The sequence below is a fragment of the Caretta caretta genome, chromosome 1 (genome assembly GCF_965140235.1).
Source record: "Caretta caretta isolate rCarCar2 chromosome 1, rCarCar1.hap1, whole genome shotgun sequence".
Classification (NCBI taxonomy): domain Eukaryota; kingdom Metazoa; phylum Chordata; order Testudines; family Cheloniidae; genus Caretta; species Caretta caretta.
Genome location: NC_134206.1, coordinates 18,355,284 through 18,368,567, shown reverse-complemented (window position 1 = coordinate 18,368,567; position 13,284 = coordinate 18,355,284). Strand labels below are relative to the sequence as shown.

At 42.9% G+C, this 13,284-nt stretch overlaps 1 protein-coding gene across 14 annotated transcripts in view; it reads left to right on the top strand.

Annotated features, from left to right (window-relative positions):
- Positions 1 to 13,284, top strand: part of TENM4 (teneurin transmembrane protein 4) — a 2,292,082-nt gene that overhangs the window by 1,479,072 nt on the left and 799,726 nt on the right. For 3 of the 14 annotated variants that reach the window (XM_075126336.1, XM_075126333.1, XM_075126335.1), the window contains exon 1: positions 3,848 to 4,162. The exons of the other annotated variants lie outside the window; for them this stretch is intronic. The gene's annotated coding sequence lies outside the window, so the exon portion shown is untranslated. Of the gene's footprint in view, positions 1 to 3,847; positions 4,163 to 13,284 lie in introns of those variants that run through there. 14 annotated transcript variants of the gene reach the window in all.

The window sequence follows — 13,284 nt, the reverse complement described above, 5'->3', positions numbered from 1 at the left end:
CCCCTTGCCAGCTAGTAGAATCTGGCTGTGTTGATAGATGGCGGGCGAACAATGTCAAAAGTTGCCCGTAAATGATTCTTTGGCCTAGCTCCGATGTAGTATTTCATTTTTTGTGCACACGGTGTTTCGGATCTGTGTGTGTGCACACACGAGCACAGCTTAGAGGGAACAGTGGATATGACTTCTCCTGTAAAAATATAAAGAAAAAATGGGGGCAATTTTAGTATCAACAATGGGTATGGACTTTTTATGTTCTATGAAAGGTGAGGGTTTGGATAGGGTCTGTGCAGTGTTTAACTATCACTGATTTAAAATACGTGCATCTATGCCTTTTGATTACCCTCCTGAAAAATACATTCTTTAGCAATGGCTGTCAGCTGGTGTGGCACCTATCGGTAAGGGCATACCTAATCAGCTAAAGACACCTCTGCTGCTGAACTTCTCCAGCAAGACACCTTTGACCACAGCAGATGTTGCTATTTTTGCTTGATGAATGAGAACTTTATGATCTGTGTTTTCATTGTTTTCTGGGAGCAAATGTCAGCGTGGAAACACAACCTGACATCAGGACCATTAAGTAATAATCTGAACAGCAGCTCCAGGACTTGATCTCCTTGTCCCCTGGAGCAGAAGGTCTAATAGGCTGATGCATTAGTCTTTTTAATCACCTTCTTGTACCCCAGATGTAGCCTCTTTACAAAATCTGCAAAAACACTGTGTTTCCATAGCCTGCATCTTGCACAGAGCATTGCAGTGCTGCATGTTTATTACATTGCAGAACATGTGCATGATATGACCGTCTGTGCTGGTGAACACAGGCATTTTTAAATGAAGAGCCTCATAAAAACATTCTGGAAATCTGCATGCAGCACACTTCTTCAGACACAGTAATTTGTTCTGAATTGAAGCAAGGGGATTTTCCTAAGCAAAGTACATTTCCCATTTAATTTACTATTGTTCAATTTTCCAAAAGCATCATTGTCTAGTTCAGTTAACAAGGAAAGGCCAATCATGTAAAGAATGCTGATCTGTTAAATTTGAATTTATCAAACACTCAGTGCATTACCATGCACTCGGGTGCACTAGTTTCTATTAATATTTTTTTTAAAATGTATTCAAAAATAAAATAGCTGCAGTAAACGTTTTGATGAAATAGAAGAACTTCAAAACTATGGGAAAGTATTACAAACCAGTAAGAGCAGTAAAAGAACAAGGGAAAGCAAAAGTTATATGCAATTGCAAGTGAAGATGTTCCATTTCCTTTCTAAAATCAAATGCAAGCTGCTCATGTGACTGATTTAGTATTGAACAAGAAGGGGGAAATTGCCTCTTGGCATTTAAATGGAAATGTTTCTTGTTCAGAAATTTTGGAAGCTTGCATACTGTACGATTTTTTGAAAGGCTTATACAATTACCATTGAATCTGGATGAGGCATATTTTGGTAGAAACATACATTTTCCTATTAAAATTTACCCTTCTAAAGACCCAAATTACCCTTCCCTTAATCTGGGTTCCTGGTTTGCATGTATTCCAGAATCGATAACATCAATGAAAACATAGTTCATTTTTAATATATACAATTTTAAAAAGCATTAATAACAGCAGCTCTTGTGCATAATAGATCTTTGCTCCATATAGCAGTGAGAGTCCTGCTGGTTTATGATGATACAGATTTGCAGTGTGCCGTTTTGCTTTGTTTTCTGGGTTTGGATTAACATACAGAACCGTTTTGCTCTTTCTGAGGGTTGGAAATGTTAGGATGAGAACTGGAGAGAAAGAAATGCAGGATGCAGCAATCTTGCCTCTATATAGTTTAAAGGTATCATGTGAAAAGCCAGTTCCAGTGTACACTGAATTGTTGCATTATGTATTGCAGTCTTAGTCTTCAGACAGTACAGTTTTAGGGCTCAGTCATTCTGCACGTTGGACTTCCATGGAATCTAGCCGTTATTTTGCACTACGTCTTTTGTGTAAACAGCACTGAGTGCTTTACATGAGCTCAGCATGATGTGAAGATACAGGAAGATGCAGTCCCTGTCCCGAGGATCTTCCATGTAAAACATTAAACATTTTAGACTTATATAGCACAGTGCAAGAGGCTTCTCTTCTGAGATGTTGCAGAAACCATTCACTGGTAATTACTGAAAGGTTTTGAATTTTGAGGAGAGACTTGACATGGGAGAGGATAGTTGTTTCATGAATGAGAAGATGACAAGTCCAAGTGTAGAAGGCAACATGGAATGATTAAACTTTTACTGTTAAATTTCACAATTACATTCATATCCTCTCGTTCCATAGTAAACTACTATTAGTATATATTTTATTTGTGTTAAAGTAGCATCTAGATGCCCCAGCCAAGATTGGAGCCCCATTGCATTAAGCCCTGTGCAAATACTTAGTATAGACAGCCCTTGCCTCAAAGCACTTGGATTCTAAATAGACAGATAAAGGGTTGGGGGAAAGGAAGGAGTATTGTACCCACTTTACAAGCAGTGATTCAAGGCTTAGAGAGATTATAAGTAAGGCCCTTCCATGGCCAAGAAAAATGTGTCAGGGACTGTGAAATCTGGTCTCCCCTTGTGGCGTCTGGTCTCTTATGTGCTTTTACCCTATACTATACAGATTTCATGGGGAGACCAGCATTTCTCAAACTGGGGGAACTGACCAAAAGGATGCAGAAGTAAGGGTGGTAATACCATACTATGGGACCCTTATTTTTGCACTGCTGCCTTGAGAGCCAGGCAGCTGGACAGAGGCGGCTGCTGACTGGGGGCCCAGCTCTGAAGGCAGCAATGCAGAAGTAAGGGTGGCAATACCATACCATGACACCCTTACTTCTGTGTTTACTTCTGTGCTGCTGCTGGTGGCTGCCTTCAGAGCTGGGCTCCTGGCCAGCACCCACCACTCTGCAACTGCCCAGCTCTCAAGGCAGAGCCACCACCAGCATCAGCACAGAGATAAGGGTACCAGTACTGCAACCTCCCCTACAATTACCTTGTGATCCCCTGCAATTCTTTTTTGGGTCAGGATCCCTATAATTACAACATCGTGCAATTTCAGATTTAAATAGCTGAAATCATAAAATGTATAATTTTAAAAATCCTATGGCTGTGAAATTGACCAAAAGGGATGGTGAATTTGGTAGAGCCCTAGTTATAAGTGACATGCCCAAGGTCACACAGGATGTCAGTGGCAGGGCTGAAAATTAAACCCCATCCAGTACCTTAATCACAAAACCCTCCTGCCTCTTTTAGGAGACTATTAAGTGGCAAAATGTTCACTTTGATTTGCTGCCACTGAAGTAAAGTTTAAAAAAAATTCCAGACTGAGGATGTTTTTAAAAAAATGCAACACTGACCATGTTCTTTTTTCCTCATCCTTAAGAAATAATCTTTTTTGAGTTATGCAACTAAACGTTTGCAGTCCACCCTCTCTCCCCCCCCCCCGTCATATTTGTGAAAGAGCAATATAATTATAGATGCCTAAATAAAAAAAAAAAATACCGCTTGACGGTGTTTCTATTTGTGGTCGCTGAGCAAATAACACAAAAGGCTCAGACAGGAGGCAAGTAGCAGAAACTAGCGGCTGGGAAGGAATCGCGGCGTGCGTGTCGGTAACTACACTGCTCCGCGCTGCCGGGGGACAGCCCCCGAAGTCTTGCCAGGGCGGAGGCCACCCCGAGCCGGAGCGGGAGTGGCAGCAGGGGGCTGGGGCTGCGTGCCGCGGCCAGGCGGCAAATGGGAAGCATCACCTGAGTGGAGCCTGCCTCCCCCCCCCCCCCCCCCCCCCCATCCTTTTTCGCCTGCGTGGTGCAGACCAGCTTTGAATGCCTGTGTGCTTGTCATTCCCAGGCATTGTAGGATTGGTTCCTGCCGCCCATTCATGCAACCTGTGCGGGGCTCTCTTCCTCGCTCTCCGTGTAGGGGTGTAAGGGAGCGAGCGAGGCAGGGGGAGGGGGCGCTTTAAATAAAAGCCTTTGGATTGCAGCTGCTTATTTTGGCCAGTCCCTGCCAGGCAGCCCTCTGCCTGGGCAGAAGCTGGACCAGCCTCGGCGGTGGCGTTGTGGAGCCGCCTTCGGCCGAGCCCCTGCGCCTGGCTGCCCGGCTTGGGAGCGCGCGGAGGAGCCGTACCGAGAAGTGGCATTCGCAGCCTGCAGAAATGGTAAGCTGGCGTGTTGCTGGGAAAAGTGCATGTCTCTCTCTTCCTCCTCTGTCTCTCTCTTTTCCCTCCCCCCACCCGCCGCACACGTACTCGGGGTTTGGGGAACACTGTGCATCCAGAGCTCTCTGAATCTGCCGCTCTTCCCCCCCCCTCCTCCCGCAAGAAAAACCCTTTTCGGGCAGCAAGACACTTTAACCCCCCCCCCCCCCCCCCGGGCCGGTCACTTTCCATGCCTTGTGAAAAGAGCCCCTCTGGCCGGCTTCCCCCAGCCTCTGCGTGGCTTGGCTTCCCTCTCGCCTTTCGCAGGCGCGTCCTCGCCGCTGCTCCAGCTCCCCGCTCCCTCTGCCCTGTTTGCAGCCCCAGTCCGGTCGGGCAGAGCTCGTGGCTCAGCAGAGCCCAGCGTCGGAGAGAGATGCTGGGCTGGATCCCTGCTGTGTAGCCGGGACCCTGCGCCTGTAAGACTTCGGATTCTTCTTGGGTGTGTTTGGGAGGGTTACCTCCCCCCCTCCACTCCAACGCGTCTGGGTCGGCGAGGGTGTCAGGTCCTCCCGGAAAGGCTGCCAGCGACTTGCCCAGGTTGCGAGATCTATTATTTATTATGTATGTTTGTTTGTTTATTTATTAATCAGTAATACCAGCCAAAGGAGGGTGCCGTTATATATGGCCACAGTCCCCTCTTCTAACCCCTACGCCCCTCTCCCCATCGTGGTGTGTGTGTGTGTGTGTTTACATTTGGATCGGTGTTAGAGTTGTGGTTGTGTTCCACATTTTCCAAAGGGTGGATTTCTCAGGTTTTTTTTTCTTTTTTTAAATCTGCCAGACTACAACTTGGGAGACAAATCCCTTTCTAGGCAATTATATTTAAACCCCTGCTCACCACCCCCCATGCCCCTCCAACATCCCCACAAATAGTTTGGCATTTTTGAAAAGATTTGGGGTGGGGATCTGGTTTTTTTTTTTCTTTTTTTCTTTTTTTTTTTTTTAAGATTTCTCTTTTAAACAACTTGGATATCGAAAACATGAAATGTGATTACATAACAGAACACACTGGCTCCTTAACCACATTTCTTAGCGCTATTTATGTATTTTGTTAAAAATCTATTAATGGTATAAAATTGCTGTGATATTTAACTTTGAAAGGGGCAACTGTTAGCATACACGTAGTGATTCTAAAAGAAATGTTGTAACGGTTACATGCGGAGCTGTTTATTTACAGGATAACACTGGACTATCTTGGGTTGAAAACGATTATGGTGTCAATCACATAAGAAATGGTACATATTTTGAAAATGATTAGAAAATATGTATTTGTTACTGTCTTTTCCAGTTTATTGGCTGGATTATGAGCACATTTTAACATATTTTATTCAAACGTTCAAAATAGATCTGCCAAAATATTTGATGCCAAAACTTTCCAGTCTTTGGGTTGCAGATTGCTCAGCTCCTGTGCTTTCAGGAAAGTTTTATTCATTATGGTTTTACACCTTCCTCACACCTGCCTCCCGGTCTTTTTCAAATGAGTTTTTAACAGTCCACTTTTAAAATAGAGTTAAGGTCGTGACGCAAAAGACAAGTTGAAGTTGGCTGTGTCCTTTACACATTCACTTGTGCTTTGGTGTTGCAGCTTATCACATGTTACAGTGCTTTGGACCATAGGTTGAAGAAATTGGGGAGGACAAATTAACATGCTCTAGCCAACCCAAGTCTCCTATTTTTCTGCATATCTGGCCCCAATCAAATAGTTTACTTTTGGGATAGCCCCTTCCCCTCACATGGAAAGTGTTCCGTTTCCAATGTGTACGCCATCTGTGTCTGCAGTACCCAGGATCCACCATATACACCTGTAAAATACCACAGTCACGTGTGCCAGCAGCAGCCAGGCACATTGTGCCCACGTTGGACCAAGGAACAACAACAGTCAAGGGCAGGATATCAGCCACAGTAAACACAGATTCTTATCTTTGGGTGGGGGTTGGGGGGAATTTGTGGGAGGATGGTCCTAAATCAGTAGTTTGTATTGAATTTATTTCATTGGCTATTTCAGAGTCAGATGCCTCCCCCTTCGTGTCAGCCTGTAACACTTTATAGGCTCTGATGAAGAAACCAGACTAGCATATATTTTTGTCTGTATGATAGAGGGGGAAAATCCCGCTGACCCATAGAGTTGTGTTTGTTTTTTTCCCCCCAGAAAGCAAGGACTGAGAAGAGTGGGGCTGGGCTCACTTTTGTGATGCTGCTTGTGATAAGGACATCCTGGTGTTTGCTATTTTGTAACAGTTGCAAGTCCGCCAGTTAGATTCTTCGATCCCAGCCTCTTATGTGCTGCTGGATAAATCCTGCTAGCTCAGGCTGTTCAGGGCCATTAGGATTTCCTGCTCCCGTGATCCTTAACAATGCTATTGAGAAGCAAATGCTTGTGCAAAGAAATGACTGGTGTTTGCTTCTAGCAGATTTGGGGTTTGTGTGAGAGGCTAGTGGGGAGGGCATGTGTGGAGGGGGCATTTGCTATAAGTGTTTAGGCACTACTTGTGTTTTTGCTCACCTCGTGTTGGGTCCACCGCTTTGCCATGGATCTTCCTGGAAAAGAGGCAGGAGGTCTGTGTAGAGCTGAGGTGAGGGGTGTTTGCAAACAACCTGTTTCCTCTTTGCCCCTCAGCCTGATTCCCTCCAAAAGCCACTGCAACGGGGAGCCCCAACTACGGCTCTAACATGTGCTCTGCTCATACAGGGGATCCTGCTGAGATCTCTTTCTGTAGCTCACCCCTACTTTCTGTGTGTGTGTTCTGTGGGAAGGAGATCCCCTTTTGGGGGGAGGGGGTGTTTTTCAGATACTTTTTTGGAGGGCTAGCGGTGGGGGGGAGAGCTGTCTTTAATCCATGGCAGGAGAAAAGGAGGCAAGTTTTCTTCATGGGTTTCTTTTTAATTTAAAGCTGGTGAGGAGCTGAGAGGGAAGGAGAAATTAGCTCTCACTAATTTTAGAGGGTATGGCAGAAAGGAAGGCTACTGGGAAAAGAAAAGGGTGGATGAGAGGAAAATTGCTTGTCTGATTTTTTGTGGGGAGGGAGTGGGAAGGGACGTACCCTTCTCTGACGATTTTGCTAAGCTGGTGGGAGAGGGCAAATGCCATCTCTCTTCTTGGCGGGTTACAGGAGGAGGGAGCTTGGGAGAGACGAAGTTGCATTCTCTGTTTTCTGCAGTACCTCTAACTTAATTCATTTACTCGACTAGTTAAAATGCAGTCACTTTATTTTTGTGTGCAGGTAGCATGATGATAATTGAAATACTGATTCTCATTGTGTTTAAGGGGTGTACTTGTGATGTGAGGTTTTTTCTTTTTTTCTCCCTAGGGTGCGTTATAACTGAAATGTCACTTCTCTCCTTCTCCAATGTGTGTAATTCTTCAATTAAAATAGGCTGCCCATAGTTTTTTCAACCTGGCATTATACCATTTTTCTACCCAAGAAAACAAAACACTGACTGTGGTTCCACTTAAAAATAGCTGAGATACTTAAACAAAACTATCCTCCTCCTTCCCAGGAAAGTCATTTCCAGTTTTGTTAGAATTTCTGCTTCAGTGGTTCATTTTCTGACAGAATCACATCCTTGCGAGGGAGCAGAACCACAATCTTACGTAACTTGATGTTTCCAGATCAAAAGTTACAAATATTCCAGTAATAGAAAGATGAGAGAGATTTGGCAAGATTAATGTTGTGTGACATGAATGATTTCTTATTAGGATTTAAAATCAATGCCATTTTTAACACTTACTGCAAAAATAATAGTTGAATAAGCAACAAACCTGTTCCTTTTCTTTCTTTATTATCACTACTTTCTCTGTTTATCTTTTGGCACTGGATGCTTAAACACTCAGACAGACCCCTATTTGTGTGTGTCTATGTGTTTTTAAATATATCATATATAAAATTGAAACAACAGAATTTGAAATTGCCTCTCCCTGGTTTGATTCAAAGAGATGAAACTCTGTAAATCAGTCCGTTCAGATTTAAAGACTGATAGTTACTTGCTCTGTTACAAGCTCTATAAATTTAGCTTATTATAACTAAAAGCTAAAATATTCTGTTTCTGCTTTGATCCGACAGATTGGCATTTCTGGGCGCTTTGACAGAATAACATGCGCCACTTGCCAGTGAATTGGATATTCATGGATCCTTCTTGACCAATATGTTTTCAGAGGAAAAGCTTCTAATAAAATAGTCTTTAAAAATGTTTTTCCACTTTGATATAGATTAAAAAAAATCAGAGTGAAAATTTTTTCTTTACCTAATCTCCGTCGTTCAGAAGAAGTGGTGTTATTATAGACTGTTATGATGTAGTTCTACACAAGCAAAAAAAGTCGGATCTGCATTCCTCTGTGCCATTCCACTGTCACTATGCTGATAGTCCAATTATTTTCCTATAAATATTTTCCTTCTCTGGCTCTCTTGAATAATTGTTTCCAATAAAAAAAACTTAAGCCAGCAGTATAGTTGAAATATGAATATTAGGGCAAGTTTCTTTGGCTATATTAAGTGACAAATATTTCTTGCAGAAAGTTTACATTCCTTGAGAAGTTTGATCCTGATGCACATAAAGCCTTATGCCTAGCATCTACACTTGCTGTGAACGAAGCTGCTTGTTCTAAAGGTGGATTCACGCTCCGTCTCACACCATTAACAGAAAACACTGGCAGAACTATTTTTTTATGATAAGATCCTCCCAAAAAGAGTTATTTAAATGTTTGTTCTTCATGTGTGATTGCAGAGCTGAGTCATAGGGTAGATGAATATACTGGCAATCGGCAGAAGGAAAAAAATGAATAAAGCTGACAGTTCAGATTTCTGATTCCAAGATAAGATTTGCTTTCTAGGTTTTGACACATCCCACTTTTAAACGAGATTAGAAAAAAACAGCGGGAGAAGTTGCTGATGGCCTATTTAGGTGGACAGGCCTGCTGAGCCACACTTACCAATTCACATTTATCCATCTATTTAAATTGAGAGAATTCAATTAGATTTCATTATCACCTCAAGCTTTTGTACACTGGTATTTTCTACAGTATAGGAAAACTGTCATGGTTCAAAATTCTGCTTCATGGCTACAATTAAGACTGGAGCACTGGCAGATATGTACTACTAGTACAGCAATATAAAACATGAAGTTGGTGGATGTGACTGTCCATTGATTTTAGGTTTGAATTTATTATTGAATACTACGGTGTCTTTTTATTTTTTTCTCAAAAAAAGCACAAGCTATGTTAAAAGGACATTATTGAACTTGCAAAGACAAGCACTCACACAATGAGAAATGCCAGAATTAAGGTTGCTTGTACACCCTTAATTTGGCCCCCATGTGCATTATGATAGTCTTTAATGACATGGTCACATATGGAACTTGGCTCTTTGTCTGATCTGCGTCCCCTCCCCATGCCATCATTCCCCACCACTGCCTCCTAGTCTCCATCTCCTTGCTCAGCTAGTCCCAATCTCCCTACCCCACCCAGCTCCTCATCTGATCCAAGTCTCATGCTGTTTCCTTTCCTGTCCTTGCCCAGCCAGTCTCAGTTTCTCTCTTAACTCTCCCCACCCTCAGCTCCTTGTCCCAGTCTGCTCCCCTTCCAGGTCTGGCTCTTCAACCCCCCCTTCCTGCATTTGACTCAGACAACTTCCTCCTCCATACTGCTTGGGCACCAACAGAGGGGGGTATAGAGAACACAGGCGAGATGGTCTCCCTGCACTCAGTTCCGGGACCTGGCACAAGCCTTAGCAGCCTAGAGCCACAAGGGAGAGCCATGCTCAGCCCCGTGCTGGACCCCCCCGCACATGGATGGGATCTTTGGAGATTTCAGCTGTTAAGCTCTAGCAAGTCTCTAGTGAACAATGTGTGAACCGTGATTTTTTTTTTCCAAAGGCTTATAATGTAACCAAATTTGTGTGGGTTTCTGTGGGAATAGCAATAAGGATGCCCCCAACACAAAGGCCTCTCCTAGGGCAAATTTCAAGTCCCAACTCCAAAACATCAGGAGCTAGAGCATTTCAAACAAAGAGGCCACCAGAATTTTTTAGCATGGCCAACACAGTATAGTTTTTCCCTAGCCTCCTTGTTGGAAACAGCTCAACTGTGCTGACGGAACAATCAGCCTCAGGCAGACACCAAGCATGGAAAGTTTCAGGCTGAACGGGTAGTTTGACCAAGTTATAAGCAACTGAAAATTTGGTTTTATAATGGGAAGTGTTGGGCAACCTTAATAGGCAACGTTACCAGACCCACCTATTAATCATATATATAAAATAAAATTTGACATTTTGTCGTCTGCCAACCTGTGTGTGTGTTTAATCTGTATAGTTTATATATAAACACACAAACACTCAGGTGTATATATATTAGCAGGTAACAAAAACTCAAGCTTCCTGGTGAAGAAGGGAATGCAATTAATGAGAATCAGACAAAGCTGCATCAAAGGGATCCAGCATTGCAGGATTTGTAGAATGGGATTAAAAGGAAAGAAATCCCAAGAGAAGCAGCATTGACATAGCAATCACGCAAATTGCCCAGCCTCACACCTCTGTGTTCATATGCCTTCTGTCAGAAGAATCCTCATTTAGATGACAGTGCCCTCATCTTACAATAACTTTGATGATTAGAAATCACAGACAAATGACAAAAATGTATGAAAGTATATCATTAGTTTTTTTCTTTTAATCTTCAACTTCCTGTTAAGGGTGGAATACTAAATCTTGCGGTTGGGCTTATAAATTTTCATGGCAGTTTTGCAAGCCTGATTCTGTTTACACGGAAGTTCCCTTCGCATGGCTCTGGCAGTGTAAAGGTGCCTTAAAATGAGCCGCAGTTACGTTTACACTTACTTTAAGGCCCTTATATGCTGCCAGAGTGGCGTAGTAGGACCTTAGGGTGGCTTAGAAGCAAGGCCTCAGTGTCCTCTTTGTATCTTCCCACCCCATCCGAAAAGGTGGCTCTCCTTGTGAAGTACTGAGGAAAACTTGCTTCCATTTTCTTCTGTGTTATGCCATTCATGGTTGAGGTATTTTTGTCACTCCCATAATGGCCATCCATTGCTTCTCCTTAACTAGCCAGTCTGCTCACTGTGGATCACTCGTACTCAATAGGAGAATGGACTGTCTTGGCCGAGGGGTTGAACCTGGTGAGTAGAAGCTTCTGGAGAGGATCAGCTGGCTGGGCAATGAAAAAGCAGACTCAGTTAGGCTTTCATTCTTGATTTTCTGCTTGCTTTCTGAACAGAAACATTATCAACAAAGCAAAATGTGATGAAAGTGAAAAGAAAGTGATCCCCTTCTCCCGCAGCCCACAGTACAACTCAGCTTGTAACCACTGGATGTAGTGTTCTGCCATCTCAAAAAGTTTTTTTTCCCCCCTTTCCTCCACTGAGTAGCTGGGTTTTTCCTTGGGCTTTTTGTTGCTATTGTTAAGCATTTCAGGTATTCCCTCTGAGCAGTGCATTGTGTCTGTAGCCTTACCTCATTACTTCACCCTGAACACCTGTGTGAGACCTGAATGGGGAGAAAACTTCTATAGTTACTGGTAATGAGCTAAGGCCAATTCACCCCATCATGATTACTGTTTCCATCTCCATTTGCTATGATTCACTCCCTCTTGTCCCAGGATTTCTGTGTGCTCTTGTAGCATTACTACTGTGGACTACCTCTTAAATACATTCAGATGTTGGGATTTTTCCAAGACGTATGATTCCTCAGCTGTGTATTGCATGCTGGGTCCCAGGACAGGTACGTGATGACCGCAAACTGAAATACTGAGAGAATCTCTTCTCTAAAACTAGGGGTCACATTTTAAACACATGTGGAAAATATGTATAAACAGGTACAGGAAGGAAATTGCTAATGCATGGAACTGTGCCGAGACACCCCTATTCCTTTGTAAACCCAGTTAATGTGATTCCACCATTCAAAGAATATTGTCATAATTATTTATATGCTTAGAAAAACAATGCTAAATATCATCTCTCGGTGACAAAGAAGTGGGAAGATAGCCTTGGTATGAAGGCCTGGAAATGGGGATCGGGAGATCTGGCTTGTATTCACCTCTCTGCAATACATTAGCTGTGTGACCTTGGACAAGTCATTTAAGCCTTTGTTTCCAAAAAGGGCCCCTAATTTTTGATGCCTCTGTTTTTTACTGAAGTGTTTTACTGTGGGTGTTTGGCACCTGTAAAGCAATAGGTCCAATGTGTCTTATGCTGGGGACCCAAAATTACTGGCCACTTATGAAAAGCATTGGGACATATAAAACCCTGGAATGCAGGAGGTTCAGTAGTACATGCATATTCGACTAAATTATCTAATGTAAAGGTGGTGCAAACTTTTAAAAGTGACTACAAATTTGGGGTGACTCCATTTTTGGGTCTACAAGTTGAGACACCCTACTTAGGTACCTAGCCTTGAAAATTTTGGCCTGAAAGTTTATAATTAATGTGTTTTGAAAATTCCACCATGATTGATTTAAAAAAAACCAAATCTTTTGAACATATCAACCCATTAAAATTAATTCTGCTAAACATATTAATCTGACGACTAGATTCAGGGTCAGCAGGGTTTGGAAGTTACTGATACTCTCCAAGATTCTGTTTAGGATCTTATCCCCCAGTAAGTTCTGATCAGGCAAACACTTGCTTTCACATGGAACCACAGTGCCTTCAGTGGAGCTGAATATGGGTGCCGGGGTCTGTCTCCATGGGGCTCATTGTAGGACTGGAAACTAGTATCATTTGGGGTTGGAGAGAAGAAGAAATGGTTCATCTCGTAGTGGCCCCCATCTGCCTCTCTTTTCTAGTGCATACCCCACCTAAGCCTTTAAATGTCAGCTGTTTGCAGACGTCTGTGGTGGAAGCTGCCGATCACAGGCTCCAGGGAATTGCGTTATTATGCACCTGCATCATTTGTTTTTGCATGATTTTATGTCTTCTGCATAATTAATGTTTTGTTGAAAAATTTTTGCTTTTTATGTCTTCTTCTGAGATAATCAGGCAGCAAGTGTCTAGCTGGAAGAAAGGAACAAAAAACAAATTAATCAGAGGCTGACTTTGGGGGGGTAAAGGGGGAAAGGATTTTATCAACTTCTGTCAAGTACTG